Source organism: Rhineura floridana, chromosome 8 (assembly GCF_030035675.1).
Source record: "Rhineura floridana isolate rRhiFlo1 chromosome 8, rRhiFlo1.hap2, whole genome shotgun sequence".
Taxonomy (NCBI): Eukaryota; Metazoa; Chordata; class Lepidosauria; order Squamata; family Rhineuridae; genus Rhineura; species Rhineura floridana.
The window spans coordinates 99,763,672-99,778,669 of record NC_084487.1 but is presented as its reverse complement, the minus strand read 5'-3'; positions in this window follow the sequence as shown (position 1 = coordinate 99,778,669).

The following is a 14,998-nucleotide window of genomic DNA, read 5'->3' as shown; positions in this document are numbered from 1 at the left end:
TAAATAAATAAACCGTATTTCATAAAGACACCACAGTCTCCGCTGACCTTCTTCCCAAAGGAAACCAAACCCTGGATGAGCACAGGGACCGCAGAAATCTCACCGCTCGGAGATTGGAGAGGTGCACAACAATATAGATGTTAAACAACATGGGGGACAAGATGGGACCCTGCTGCACCCCACAGCACAACTGCCAGGGGGCCAAAATACAATCACCCAATGCTATTATCTGAAAAAGACCTTGGATATAGGATTGGAACCACTGTAAAACAGTGCCTCCGATACCCATCTCACCAAGTTGGCCCAGAAGGATACCATAGTCAATGGTATCAAAAGCTGCTGAGAGAACAAATAAGAATAACAGGGTCACACTCTCCCTGTCCTTCTCCCAATAAAAGTCATCTATCAGGGCGACCAAGACCGATTCAATCCCATAACCAGGCCTGAACCCAGACTGGAACGGGTCAAGATAATCTGCTTCATCCAAGAGTACTTGCAATTGCTGCGCCACAATGGGAATAAATATGAAAAATGCTGTGTTTGGTGATACATAATGGTAGGCTTATCTCCTTTATTAGGAATTATCATAGATTTATGTACATTCAAGTGTTCTAGAACTTCCAAGACTCCAAGCATGTAGATAGATAGATAGATAGATAGATAGATAGATAGATAGATAGATAACAATCTACACTATACACTATACATTTAAAGCACTACAATTCCTAAACAGTCATCGCTTCCCTCAAAGAATGCTGGGACCTGCAGTTTGTTGACGGTCATGAGAGTTGTTTGGATACCACTATTCCCCTCATGGAACTATAATTCCCATAGTGAGCTCTGGGAATTGTAGCTCTGTGTGTGGAATGTGAATTTCCCAACAACTATCTGTACTCTTAACAAACTATGTTTCCCAGGATTCTATGGGGAATATGAGTGTTTAAAGTAGTATAATAGTGCTTCAAATGGGACCCTAGTGGCCTAATTATTCCAGCATCCTATTCTCACAGTTGACAACCAGATGCCCATGGGAAGCCAACAAGCAGGAGCTAGATTCGCAAATCACTGATTGATTGATATTATGTAATACATATCAGTTATCGAAGGTTCTAAACCAAATTACTGAGGAGAGGAGACTGTGCTTAATTCTAGACTGTTTTGTAATATGAGTCCTTGTTCACAATGGAGATACTGATGATCAAAAAGAGTCTTGCATTCACTAGAGCTGTCGGAGGAAACAAGATTGATTGGCTTTGACAGTTGGTCATGTAATACACACTTGACATGAGCTACCAATGCTAGCAGTATACCAGTGGCTGTTATAACCAGCATTGAAAATGGCCCTGTTTATGAAGCTGTAGGCTCCTGTGGAGTGGCATCACAGAGAAGCTGCCATAAATAATGCTGCTGAGTTGCCAAGAGAACTCTCACTTTTTTCCCAGCTGCTAATAGAGCATATGCTGTTCATGGGAGCAATAAGAACTTCGCTCCTTACAACAGTCCAGGAGACAGATTGCTGCAGTCACAAAATCACTGCTGAAGCCTCTTCTTCTGAGCATAAATATCAAGCTAGAAATTCCGTAGGAAAGGAGGAAGGGCACATCGTTTTCCTCAGAAGAATTACAATCATGACCCACTTTAAAAAAAGAATAGAAAAGAAGGCTTTTAACCAGACAGGACAACACGGCCCCTATCATGAAGATTTATTTCCCATTTAGAAAGTCCCAGGGCAACATGGAAGCAAAGAAACAGGAAGCAGTGAAAGGCAGGATACAGGAAGAGCTTAACAGATATATTTAACTCCCCACCAAACCCTGTCTAATTTGAAAGCTTGCCTCTAGAATTAATGAGTCGGACTGGTAAGAACATTGTCATAGCTAGTGGAAAAGTTTATAAAAGATCTGGGTTTAATCTGTAGCATCTCAGCAGTTCTGGCTGAGATCTTAGAAAGTCACTGCCGGGCATATGAAGAGCCCTGCTAGATCAGGTCAAAGGCCCATCTAGTCCTGCACCCTGTTCTTACAGTAGCCAACCCAGAAGCCTATGGGAAGCTTGCAAGCAGGACCTCTTAACAATTGGGGCATAATTAGTCTGTGTTACGTGACCAAGAGTTAAGAAATCTTGCTTAAGAACTTGGATTAGACAAATGTCGGACTCAAGTCTAGCGTTCTTTTCAAGGATACCAACATCCCTTGAGCATTAGAGGTTCACCAGGAATTGGCTAGAAGTCCATCAGTGAATCATGGTCTACCATCCACCCACCGCTGTTCTATACCATGCTTAGGAGGTTGAGGACATTATGTCTGCTGTGCCTCACAATCAGGCCTTATATTCAGTATAAAAGGGCACCAGCTCACTTGTTAATTCCCAAATTCTCCCAAAGACTTTCATGTGGATTTGTAATGGTTGACAATGAGTCTAATGTTTTAAACATAGCCAAGTACAAGATGACACATTAAGACTATGGAGCGCTCAGAGCACATAACACTTGTACTCATTGGCCCGAGACGTTCAGATTAATTATGTTTGTGTCATTGAACTTCTTCAAGAGTGCTGCACAGTCTGCACCTACTTCATTTGTTCTGGCCTGAAAAGTTGCTAGAACAGAAGAGAAAAAGAAAAAAACAATTAAAGCATTGATTGCCAAATCACTGACCTTCTATTGTTAAAGCTTTTCGAAAGGCAGTGACTATCTCACAGTATACCTCAAGCACTAAATGGAATGGAATAAAATGATAAGAAACACTGATTATATTGTGATAAAAAGTCATAAGCACTTTGGTAGATAGATAGGACTTGGAGATGGAATGGAGTAGAAAGTAATAGTTCATAAAATACAACCAAATGTTCTGGACAATTTAAGGGCTTTCAGAGGTTACAAACCTGCCCCCTATGGGCTTGCAACACATGAAGCGTAAAGGTGTACTGAGGTGACTGAAAACTCTCCTTCATATAAAGAACACATTACTTTTTTATTACATACCTGTACAATTTCAGATTTGAAAAGATGGAGGCTCGTGTCTGTTTCCTTTTCCCTACATTAGGGATGGGGAACCTGTGGCTCTCAGTAGATTATTGGATTACAACTCCCATCATCCCTGACCATTGGCTATCTTGGGTGGGGCTGATGGGAGCTAGAGTCCAACAACAGCAGGAAGGCCATGGGTTTTCAGTCCCTGTCCTACACTTACTAGCACTCTTTCTACTCTCCTTCTCCATCAGCTCTGGCTTCCATTTTCTTTGTTATTGCACATTACATAGTGTTTCAGTGATGGTGTAGTTGGAGAGGACATATTGGCTGGTATGCTTGCCTGCGCCCATCTACTAGTTGACAGTCTCTTAAGAAAATTCAGAGAACTATAGATAGACAAAGATTCTGGAGGAACACAACTGAAACACATTAGCACATAATACACTGAAAGATTTAACCACATTATACCTCAAAATCAAATCACATAAAAGGAAATTATTTTCCCCAAAGAATCGTGGGAACTGTAGTTTGTTAAGGGTGCTGGATTCCAGGTTTCCAAGGGCAGGCCTTCAAGATAGTAGATGTGCAGTCTGGACCTTAATAAGTAATTTTGGCTAATTGTAATGTGTATGTATAGTTTACTTGATGCAATGATGAAATGTAGATTGAAAAAAAGGTTTTGATGTTCTATCTATTTTTTTAAAAAAAGATGGGGAATATTTTGCAATGAGTCATCTGATCTCTTGAGGAAGGGGCTGATAAGTAATAAGTCTGCTTTTATGAGGTGTAGGTATCTAGGGGAAGAAAGAGCCACTATCTCCAAAATGGTTCTGTGTCTGACATTTTGTATACCTTTCTTTCTGTCTTTAGTTCCACACCAAAATGTTCATGTGAAGGACAAATGCTAATAACAAAATAGTGTTAAGGAGGGGTATGGGAGAAACCATGCGGATTTATTTTATGTTTGAAATTGAAGCAAGGACATGAACTGTAAGCCACAAAATCACATATTTTGAGGGGTTTTATAGGTTGATGGAAATGGGATAGGTTTAGTAAGTATTGGAGGCAACAAGAGATGTACCTCCTATATCCCTCTGCTTTTCTTTTGACACTTCATAGCGCTGAATACAGCCATCTTGGTTGTTCTCTTCCAAATGCATGCCCTGGATGTTTCCTTTGACTTCTGTTTGGCATTTGCACGGTCACTCTTCAGAAGAGGTAGGGTGGGAAAAGTCAGGAGCATGAATCAACTGTTTTATAATTGCTGATGAAGAGGTTATGATTTGTGTCCTACCAAGAGCAAGGCTGTTTCACAGGCAGGAGAGAGACTTGCACAAGACTCCGTGGATATGTCCCATCTTGCCAAGCAAGCAACTTGCTTACACTCATTCAGGAAGACATCACAGTCAACACTGGCCAGAGTACAGAACATTTTGTATATCTGTGGAGCATTAAAAATCATGACATGGGCTGATGAACTGTTTCAGAGAGAAGGCCAACCTTACCATTAGGCAGAGCTTGGAAAAGTTACTTTTTTGAACTACAACTCCCATCAGCCCAATCCAGTAGCCATGCTGGCTGGGGCTGTTGGGAGTTGTAGTTCAAAAAAGTAACTTTTTCAAGTTCTGGAGAGGGAGGCAATTACTTCAGGCAGCAGATGGGGAGGCAGCAGCAGACCCACCAGCCATTTCTCCTCTGGCCATTCTCCTCTTTTGGAGATTGGAGCTGTGTGTGCCGCAGGCCTGGCCTCATGAGCACTGGAGGACACTGGCTCACTGGTGAGGTTGAAGTAAGATTCAGCTGCCAGTCTAGCTGGCTTCTGAACATGAAGGGGGGTGCTGACTTGTCCTTTGCCTTGGGCAGCAAGATGTAGTGGCAACCCTATTTAGAGATAAGCAAATAAAGACAGAGTGATAATGGTGGTGAGTGCAGATTAATGACCCGGCAAGATGCTTTGAGTGTTGTCCCATACTAATGACAACAGCACCCACCTGCAGATCTCTCCAGAAGTGACTTATGGAAAGAACAGATCAGCAAGGCCCCCATGTGCTGGAAATGTAGGTATTCTTCCCCCCAAAAAAAATAATAATAAAAAGTAAGGCCCCATGTGCAGTTTAAAACAGTATCATACCACTTTAAACAGTCATGGCTTCTCCAAAGGATCCTGGGAACTGTAGTTTGTTAAGAGTGCTGAGGACTGTTAGGAGACCCCTATTCCCTTCACAGAGCTACAGTGTCAGAGTTCCCTGTGAAGACGGTTTGATTATTAAACCACTCTAGGTTATCTGCCCCTTCAGTCTATGGCCTACTCTTCTCTCTTTCATTTCCCAATGCCTGTTTTAAAATTCAACAGCCTCAGGATACTGTTAAAGGCAGAAGCAGAAACATTTAATGAAATTATTTTATGTTGATCTATGTTTTATTAGTCACTTATTTGCTTAGACATATCTCTGCATTCTCCAAAGGATTCAGAGTCTTGTTGCATGCAACACTGTTTTGTTATTTTTCACATCATTATGTGAATTTATTTATCTATATCTTTAAATACGCACACACATATATGGGTATATGTATTGTGCTGCTCATAATGTAGGCATTTCATAATAGATTAACTAGGTCTACTAATACATGAAAAACTGTTCATGATTCTGTATAAGAACTATCATTGCTTTGTATTCTAGAAAATACTTGATGTGGAATTTCCTAGAACTTTAGAGATCATTGGCCTGCCAATCAAACATAAAAACTGGACAAAGCAGTGAAGAATTATACTCTTGGCCACAAAGAGGGAATTAGCAGGAAGCGATCATTAGCAGTTGCAATCCACTTGCAAAGCCTGAGGGCAGATAAATATTTCAAGATGCCACCATCAATGGCTATATACGTTCCAAGATTATTACAGCTCTCCGATCACATTGGACAAGGTCATGACCTTTCCACCAAATCTACAATTCCTGTGTAGCATCATGTGTTTGCTTTAAAATGGGCAATTGTTTCCTTGAAGGTAACACAGAGGACAGCCCCTCTTATGCAATGAAGAGTCCCTGTGACACCTTAAAGACCAGCAATTTTTTGTGGCAAGACCTTAATTCATCATATGCCTGTGCTGAGTGCCCTCCTTGACCACTGAGCAATTCTACCAGCCAGAGTTGTGGACAATGTTGTGCTAGATCAAGGGGGCTCTTTTCGTAGCTCGTGGGCCACATTATCTTGTGGGCAACCTTTGAGGCCCATTCCCAGTGGTGGATGTAGCTAGACACCACTCTGCATCCTTTGTCCAGGCATGCAAGGGGTATTATCACAATTTAAGGACACATTGCAACAGGATAAAATCACTAGAGGGTGCAGTGTAGGGCCAGTGAGGGGTGTGGCCAGAGGGGGCATGGTCTGGTCAGAGTCTCGAGGGCTGGACAGAGAAGCCTTGGAGGGGGGCACATCTGGCCTTGGGCCTGAGGTTCCCCACACATATGCTGGATGGACCAGTGGTCTTTGTATTTTCACATTATCAGCTGTCCCCAACTTCAGCATGCATTTTCTCACATGCCTGTCGAGTTTCACTTTATTAACAGGTTTTTTCTTTCTTTCAAGGAGTTATTTGGGAGTGTTTTGACACTTCCAGTATAATCAATAGGCTGTCCACTACCATATTTTTTGACAAACGCAAGCGATTCTAGGAATGGAGCCAAAAGTCTCATCTCCTCTTCAGAATTAAGTAACTGGATTATGGAAAAAATGATGAGTGTTTATTTTAAAATACTGGAACAGTACATACTAATATTTTGCTGTCCTTGATCCAACAAAAAATGACAAACTTTGTCTAGAATACTATGTTGTTCTTCCTTTTCCAATACAGGTTTATTTGCTTTCTGGGTTCCCATTTTCCTTGTGTTGCCCACTCAACTCCTCCTCAAGCCCTGGTGTTCTTAATAAGAATTCAAGGCTGTCTTTTAACATTGGATCCAGAACATTTTGTCCACTTCAGTCAAAGCGCCACACTTACGTTTACTATGCTGAACTTTCAGGAGTCTTTCACACTTGTCCCTTGAAACTCAGTCTGTACCATTATGTGAAGTGCCTTAAAGAAGTACTGTTTTAATCCCAGTTGCTCGTGGGGATCACTTAGCTGTGTATATAAGTATTAGAAATCTGCTAAAAGATTAGCATTTAAATACTTGTTCAAATCACGGCTGGATACAAATTTTTCAGCCCAGCCCAATTTTTTTGGGGTGGGTGGGGGGAGCATGAAGCAGTGGAAGCCCGGGGAGTAGCAGCTGAGCAAGCCTGAGGACATGGAGATGGAAGGACAGATACCTGAGGGGTGCCTCTGCATCCACTATTTCCAGACCGTGTTGTCTCAGAAGCCCCCCGCTTAGGTGGAGGCCCGCACGCATCTCCAGCTTGGCTTTGTTCTCTACCGTCATACGCGCAATGAAGAGCAGGCCCCGCAATCACCTTCAGAAGGTGTGGCTGATATCATGGCAAATTCTGCAGTCTGAGATCTTAATTAGAAATTGGGCATTTTAGTGTCATCGGTTTCCAGTGGTCTTGTGGTGTACCCCTCTTGTTCAGTTTCAGCAGGCATCCACTCTGTTAACTGTTGGGTGTCTCTTTAAGACCTTTTTTATGCCAACATACCTATGCAGTTCTCTAAACTTCATTTTGATGAGTTAGTTATTTTAATGATTATTTTGTGTTGTTTGTATGGTGTTTCATGTTTTATTGCATATTTTGTATGTTACTTTGACTTTTTATATGAATTGCCATTTACCTTAGTCATAAAAACAAGCTTCAAGTTGTTTTTATGATGATGTAAGTAGTTTTTGATGATGATTGTAAGCAGTTTCCAGGTCCCTTCTTTGTTGTGAGGTTCTGGGGGTGAGCTGTGTTTGGATCCTGGGTGAGAGCAAGGAGCCTGAGAGAGTGTGTACGTTAGAAGTAGAAGGAACTGATATGGGTTTTATTTATTAGTAATTTGTATTGGTGCAACACTTGTATATGTAATATGTATTTTTGTAGCATTTGTTGTTTAAGGGTTTTTTTATATTATTTTGTATTTTGCAGCACTATAGGATGATAGTATGATTATTTCTATATATTTTTGACATTTCTATGCTTGTAAACCGCCTTGAGCTAATAAAAGCTTCTTGGCTAATAAAAGGTAGCAGGGATGGAACAGCCAGCTGGGTCAGGGAAGTGACTGATGTCTCTTTGCGAGAGGGAATGGTCCCGGGGGGCCTGAAAGAGGCGGCAGTGAGACCACTCCTAAAGAAATCTTCCCTGGACCGGGAAAATCTTAATAGCTATAGGCCGGTGGCAAATATTCAATTCCTGAGAAAGGTCCTGGAATGAGAGGTTGAGGCCAGCTCCAGACACTCTTACATGAGACTGATTATCTGGATCCATTTCAGTTGGGTTTCAGGCCTGGTTTTGGCACGGAAACAGCCTTGGTCGTCCTGTATGATGACCTTTGTCGGGAGAAGGACAGGGGAGTGCGACTCTGCTGATTCTCCTTGATCTCTCAGCGGCTTTCGATACCATCAACCATGGTATCCTTCTCAGACGACTGGCTGAGTTGGGAGTGGGAGGTACTGCATTGCAGTGGTTCCACTCCTACTTGGCGGGTCAATTCCAGAAGATGGTGCTTGGGGAGCACTGCTCAGCCCCGTGGATTCTCCAGTATGGGGTTCCACATGGGTCAGTTCTGCCCTCCATGCTGTTCAACATCTACATGAAACCGTTGGGTGTGGTCATCCGGAGATTTGGAGTGCGTTGCCATCAGTACACTGATGACACACAGTTTTACTTCTCCTTTTCATCTTCTCCAGGTGAGGCTGTCAATGTGCTGAACCGGTGCCTGGCTGCGACAATGGACTGGATGAGGGCTAATAAACTGAGGCTTAATCCAGACAAGACTGAGATGCTGTTAGTGGGTGGTTCTTCTGACTGAATGGTGGGTGTCCAACCTATTCTGGATGGGATTGCACTCCCCCTGATGGAGCAGCTTCATAGTTTGGGGTTCTCCTAGAACGATCTCTGTCACTTGAGGCTCAGGTAGCCTCGATGGCATGGAGTGCCTTCTATCAACTTCAGTTGGTGGCCCAGCTATGCCCCTATTTGGACAGGGATAGCCTGGCTTCAGTTGTCCATGCTCTGGTAACCTCTAAATTAGATTACTGCAATGAGCTCTACATGGGGCTCCCTTTGAAGACAGTTTGAAAACTGAAGCTTGTGCAAAATGCAGCAGCCAGATTGGTAACAGGGACCAGACAGTTTGAACATATAAAACTGATTCTGGCCCACTTGCATTGGTTGCCTGTATGTTCCCGAGCCTGATTCAAGGTGCTGGTTTTAGTCTATAAAGCCTTACATGGCTTGGGACCACAATACCTGACTAAATGCCTTTCCCAACACAAACCCACCCGTACACTATGCTCAACATCAAAGGCCCTTCTCCAGTTGCCTACTCCGAAGGAAGCTCGGAGGATGGCAACAAAGGAAATGGCCTTTTCAGTGGTGGCCTCCAAATTATGGAATGATTTCCCCTATGAAGTTCACCTGGTGCAAACATTGTTATCTTTTCGGCACCAGATCAAGACTTGCCTTTTCTCACAGGCATTCTAACGGCATGTGCTGAACTCTGACCCCAGATCTTTTACCTGGTTCTGTGATCTGATCTGTGCTTCATGGTTTTAAACTTTGTATGGTTTTTAAAATTTTATATTTGTTTTAATGTTCAATGTTTTTAATTTTTGTAAACCACCCAGAGAGCTTTGGCTATGGGGTGGTATATAAATAAATAAATATACAAACAAACAAATAAATAAACAAATGAGTGCAATGATGTAGAAAGGTTGAAAATGAAATGAAATGAAACATCCTCGAAGTCTGAGAGGAGGACCTGAATATTCAAGAATGAATGGGAGTGATAGGGAAGACTACTTATTATGCTGATGTAGTCTGAAAGGTTTTCCCCAACATCTTTTTTGTAGTTGCTGCAGCTGCTTTTTAAAAAACTTTTTAAAAAATCAAGATCAATGGCACTTGGCACCCTGGCCTACAAAGTGCTTTGAAAATGGGGTTGAGAATGCCCCTAGAAACAATGCTATATCATCATTCCCAGGGGCATTCATGGAGGGAAAAGAGAGTTCTACCCCGACCCAAAAGTGCAGCAATTTTTGCCAGCTGTCCCCTCCTGGCAAAGTTCATAGAATCATAGAATAGTAGAGTTGGAAGGGGCCTATAAGGCCATCAAGTCCAACCCGCAGCTCAATGCAGAAATCCAAATCAAAGCATTCCCGACAGATGGCTCTCCAGCTGACTCTTGAATGCCTCCAGTGTTGGAGAGCCCACTACCTCTCTAGGTAATTGGTTCCATTGTCGTATGGTTCTAACAGTTAGGAAGTTTTTCCTGATGTCCAGTCGAAATCTGGCTTCCTGAAACTTGAGCCCATTATTCTGTGTCCTGCACTCTGGGACGATCGAGAAGAGATCCTGGCCCTCCTCTGTGTGACAACCTTTCATGTATTTGAAGAGTGCTATCATATCTCCCCTCAGTCTTCTCTTCTCCAGGCTAAACATGCCCAGTTCTTTCAGTCTCTCCTCACAGGGCTTTGTTTCCAGTCCCCTGATCATCCTTGTTGCCCTTCTCTGAACCTGTTCCAGTTTCTCTGCATCCTTCTTGTAGTGCGGAGACCAGAACTGGACGCAGTATTCAAGATGAGGCCTAACCAGTGCTGAATAGAGGGGAACTAATACTTCACATGATTTGGAAATTATACTTCTGTTAATGCAGCCTAATATAGCATTTGGCTTTTTTGGAGCCACATTGCACTGTTGGCTCATATTCAGCTTGTGATCAATGACAATTCCAAGATCCTTCTCACATGTCGTATTGCTGAGCCAAGTATCCCCCATCTTATAACTGTGCATTTGGTTTCTTTTTTCTAAGTGTAGAACTTTGCATTTATCCCTGTTGAATTTCATTTTGTTGTTTTCATCACAATGCTCCAGCCTATCAAGGTCCCTTTGAATGTTGTTTCTGTCTTCCATGGTATTAGCTGTGCCCCCCAATTTTGTATCATCTGTAAATTTGATAAGCATGCTCTGTACCTCCTCATCCAAGTCGTTAATAAAAATGTTGAAGAGCACTGGGCCCAGGACTAACCCCTGTGGTACCCACTCGTTACTTCCACCCAGTTTGAGAAGGAACCATTGATAAGCGCTCCTTGAGTATGATTCTGGAGCCAACTATGGATCCATCTGATAGTTGTTCCATCCAGCCCACATTTAGCTAGCTTGCTAATCAGAATATCATGGGGCACTTTGTAGAAAGCTTTGCTGAAGTCGAGATATATTATGTCCACAGCATTCCCACAGTTTACAAGGGAGGTTACCCGATCAATAAATGAGATAAGATTACTTTGGCAGGATTTGTTCTTCATAAATCCATGTTGGCTCCTAGTAATCACTGCATTGTTTTCAAGGTGCTTACAGATCGATTGCTTTATAATCTACTCCAGAGTTTTTCCAGGAATTGATGTTAGGCTGACTGGTCTGTAGTTCCCCGGTTGCTCCTTTTTGCCCTTTTTGAAGATAGGGACAACATTAGCTCTCCTCCAGTCATCCGGCACTTCACCAGTCCTCCACAATTTCGTAGAGATAATAGACAGCGGTTCTGAGAGTTCTTCACCAGTTCCTTCAGTACTCTAAGATGCAGTTTATCGGGCCCTGACAACATTCATCCTCTAATCTTTGCAAAGGATGTACTGTATATTCTGGTGAAGGTATGTGGGCAAGTTGGCCCACCCTAATTCTCACAATACAGAGTTTTCAAATAGATTTTCTCTTAAGATACATATTTCTAAACATACTTTTTCTCAAAACATGTATTTCAATCTGCTCTTCAAGCTGAGAACTGTGTTGGAACATTCAGTAAGTGTGACAGCTGGTGGATAACTAATTCCTGGGAGATGCAGATTGGGTTAGTTTGTATCGTAATTTTCAAACATGGAATTTCTTAAGCGTCCCAAATGAATTCAAACAACCCTTTGCCAAGTGGTTTCTTTTCACAGTGTGCATGTAATCATTCAATAAATGGGTTATCTGTAACATTTTGTCAAGTAAGAAGGAGAATTTTACCATCCCTAGTTCCTCTGAATTCTGATCAGGTATGGTTACATTGCAGGGACGGGCCATAGCTCAGTAGGAGAGCATCTGCTCTGTATACAAAAGGTCCCAGGTTCAGTCCCTGGCATCTCCAGGTAGGGCTGGGGGACACGTCAGTCTGAAACCCAATAGTCTGACTCAGTATAATGCAGCTTCCTATATGTATTTCCTACATGTACTTTCTGGTGATAAAAGTTCTTGAATGGGAATAATCAGCATCTTGGGGAATAAGGGTTTGGGTGTTTTTTTTTAATGGAAAGCCTGGGAGTGGTTCTACTAGCTTAATCCCTAGGCCATCTACCTACTCACAGTCTACATATTAGAATGGTCAGTAATGATATTTCAGCTTTGACCCAACTTATTCATTATAAATTTAGTGCCAACTCGAGGGATGTATTTATCTGGTTTTCCAAACAAATTAGGACACCTCTATCTACCTGAAAGCAAAATGAGATTACTTATTTAGAAACCGATGTATAAGTGCATGAGTTTCCTTGCTTAAGAAAAAACAAAACCCAGAAAAAGACCCTGCCCTCTTGCAGTTCCACTTACTGTAGCATGAAATAAGGCACAACAAGGTGTCCAATGGAAAAGTCTGGGACAGATTGGGTGTTTTCAGAGCAGAGTTTAAATACATCAGGGACCCATGGGAGATACAGTTTCCTAGAGGCATCTGCTTGGCAATATTGGATACGGAATGTTGGACTAGGTAGAACTGTTATTAATTATGTTACAGAAGATGTGGCAATTGGTGATCTATCTCACAGGGTTATTCTAAGAGTGAAGTAACGTAAAACACTTTACATACATATGCCATCCTTACCATTGCTGGGGACTCGCAATGCATATCCCCAACCCAAGTGCTCCTTTCGGGGGGTTGCTATTCAATTAGCTCTAAACTGGTATAATGCTATCTTTATAATGCTGCCACTGCTGTTACAACAAGATTGTTCTGGCCTCATAGGAATAAAGGAAGCTGGCTTATACTGCCAGATCATTGGTGCGGCTAGCTCAGCATTGTCTACACTGACTGGCAGAAGCTCTGTAGCATTTCAGGCAACAGATGTTCCCAGCCCTACCTGAAGATGCTGGGAATTGAACCTGGGAGCTTCTGCGGGCAAAGCAAATGCTCCACCATTGAACTACAGCCTTTCTCCAAGGGACTAACTAATCCAGAATAGGAACACTTTAGAAAACATCTCCAGTGTTCCTGTTTGGGGCTTGAGACTAAATGTGAACCTGGACACTGTAAAGCACTACTACTTGTGCTTGTGGGAGCCCCGACAAAAGTGCTACAACACTTCACAATCATGCAATTGCTATAGTGGTAGTGCTTTAGTGCTCATGTTGAGTGGGTGGCTATGAAGGAAGCTCCAAAGAGAAACACTGTGGTGGTAACTGCTGAGTCCATAAGAGCTCAAAGGATATGTGGGGTGGGGCATGCTTGATGGTGTATAACTCCCTATTCCAAGTCTCTAGGCTGAGGAGGCGAGCCTTATGACCACCATTGACCTGAGCACTGATCCAACAAGAGCACTGTTGTTTACACCAAGAATGGGGAACCAGTGGCTCTTCAGATGTTGTTGGACTCCAACTCCCATCAGCCCCAGCCAGTATGGCTAATGGTCAAGGATAATGAGAGCTGTAGTCCAAGAACATCTTGAGGTCCATAAGTCCCTCATCTCTGGCTTACTCTAATGTGCAGTGACTCTCCAGGATCTCACCACCTGGTTGCTTAAGTAGAGATGCTGAAGATTGAGGTTGTGACCTTCTGCATGTAAAGCTTCATCTCTACCGCTGAGCTATGACTCCTCCTTATGAGCCTTATAGTTCTATGAAGGGTTTACAGATGAAACATTTTGTTTTTTCCCCACCCAATTGTGTATATTCAGTGCTGAAGGGCTTAGGGTCAGGACTCATCCACTCCACATTATGTCCTTGAATTCAGTAGAATGATAGGTTTTCCTTTATCTAAGTTCCTTGATTCTTCATTTTTGTCTGTTTCTTGCTGATAAATGATTTGGAAGAGAGGACATAATATGCCAGTTGAAATCTTCAATGACTGTACTGGAAATATTGATGTCATGCAGCATATTATAAATCCTTTATAAAATTTGCAGGGAATCAAACAGGGAAATCCTGATAGCTAGCCTTATAGCCAAAAATATATTCACTAGCAGTGCAAGTGACCTCATGGGGATGTTTTCTGTTGAGAATGGTTGATTGAATAAAACAAAACTATTCTTGATACAACCTTCAGATTATGATTTAGAGTTAAATCCCCAGCAGTCACTGGAGGCAGGCATGCTTTCTTGTGTTCATTTTCCATTTATATCTTATGAAAGGAAAGGGAAACAGTAGGTATCATTTAATATGACTTAATATCAAAGTATCAATCCTTTTTATTTGTTTGCACTGCTTTGTGTTTAAAAAGCACAGTATTCTGCAGGTTGTATTAACAATAGCCAAGCTGGTGCCCTCCAGATGCTGTTAGACTGCAACCTCCATCATCCCTGGCTATTGGCAATGCTGGCTTGGGCTGATGGAAGTTGTTAGTCCAACAACAATAGGAGGGCTTCCTGTTGGCCACCCTTGGGTCTATATAGTGGGAAGTGGTGTCTGCTTGAAATGCCATTTTGAACTGAATGAGAGACTTTGTTGTCCCTTGGCTAAGAGATAGTGACTTGGTTTGAATGTAGTGCTAAACCATAGTTTAGCATTCCTCTTCCGTCATCTGCTCCAACACAGATCAGAAGCACTCGCTTCCATTTTAAACCAGTAACAGTTTGACATTTTGTCCAAATTGGCAGTTGCAGTCTGTGGTTTATCAAAACAAGCCAGGATTGTAAACCATGGTTTAAA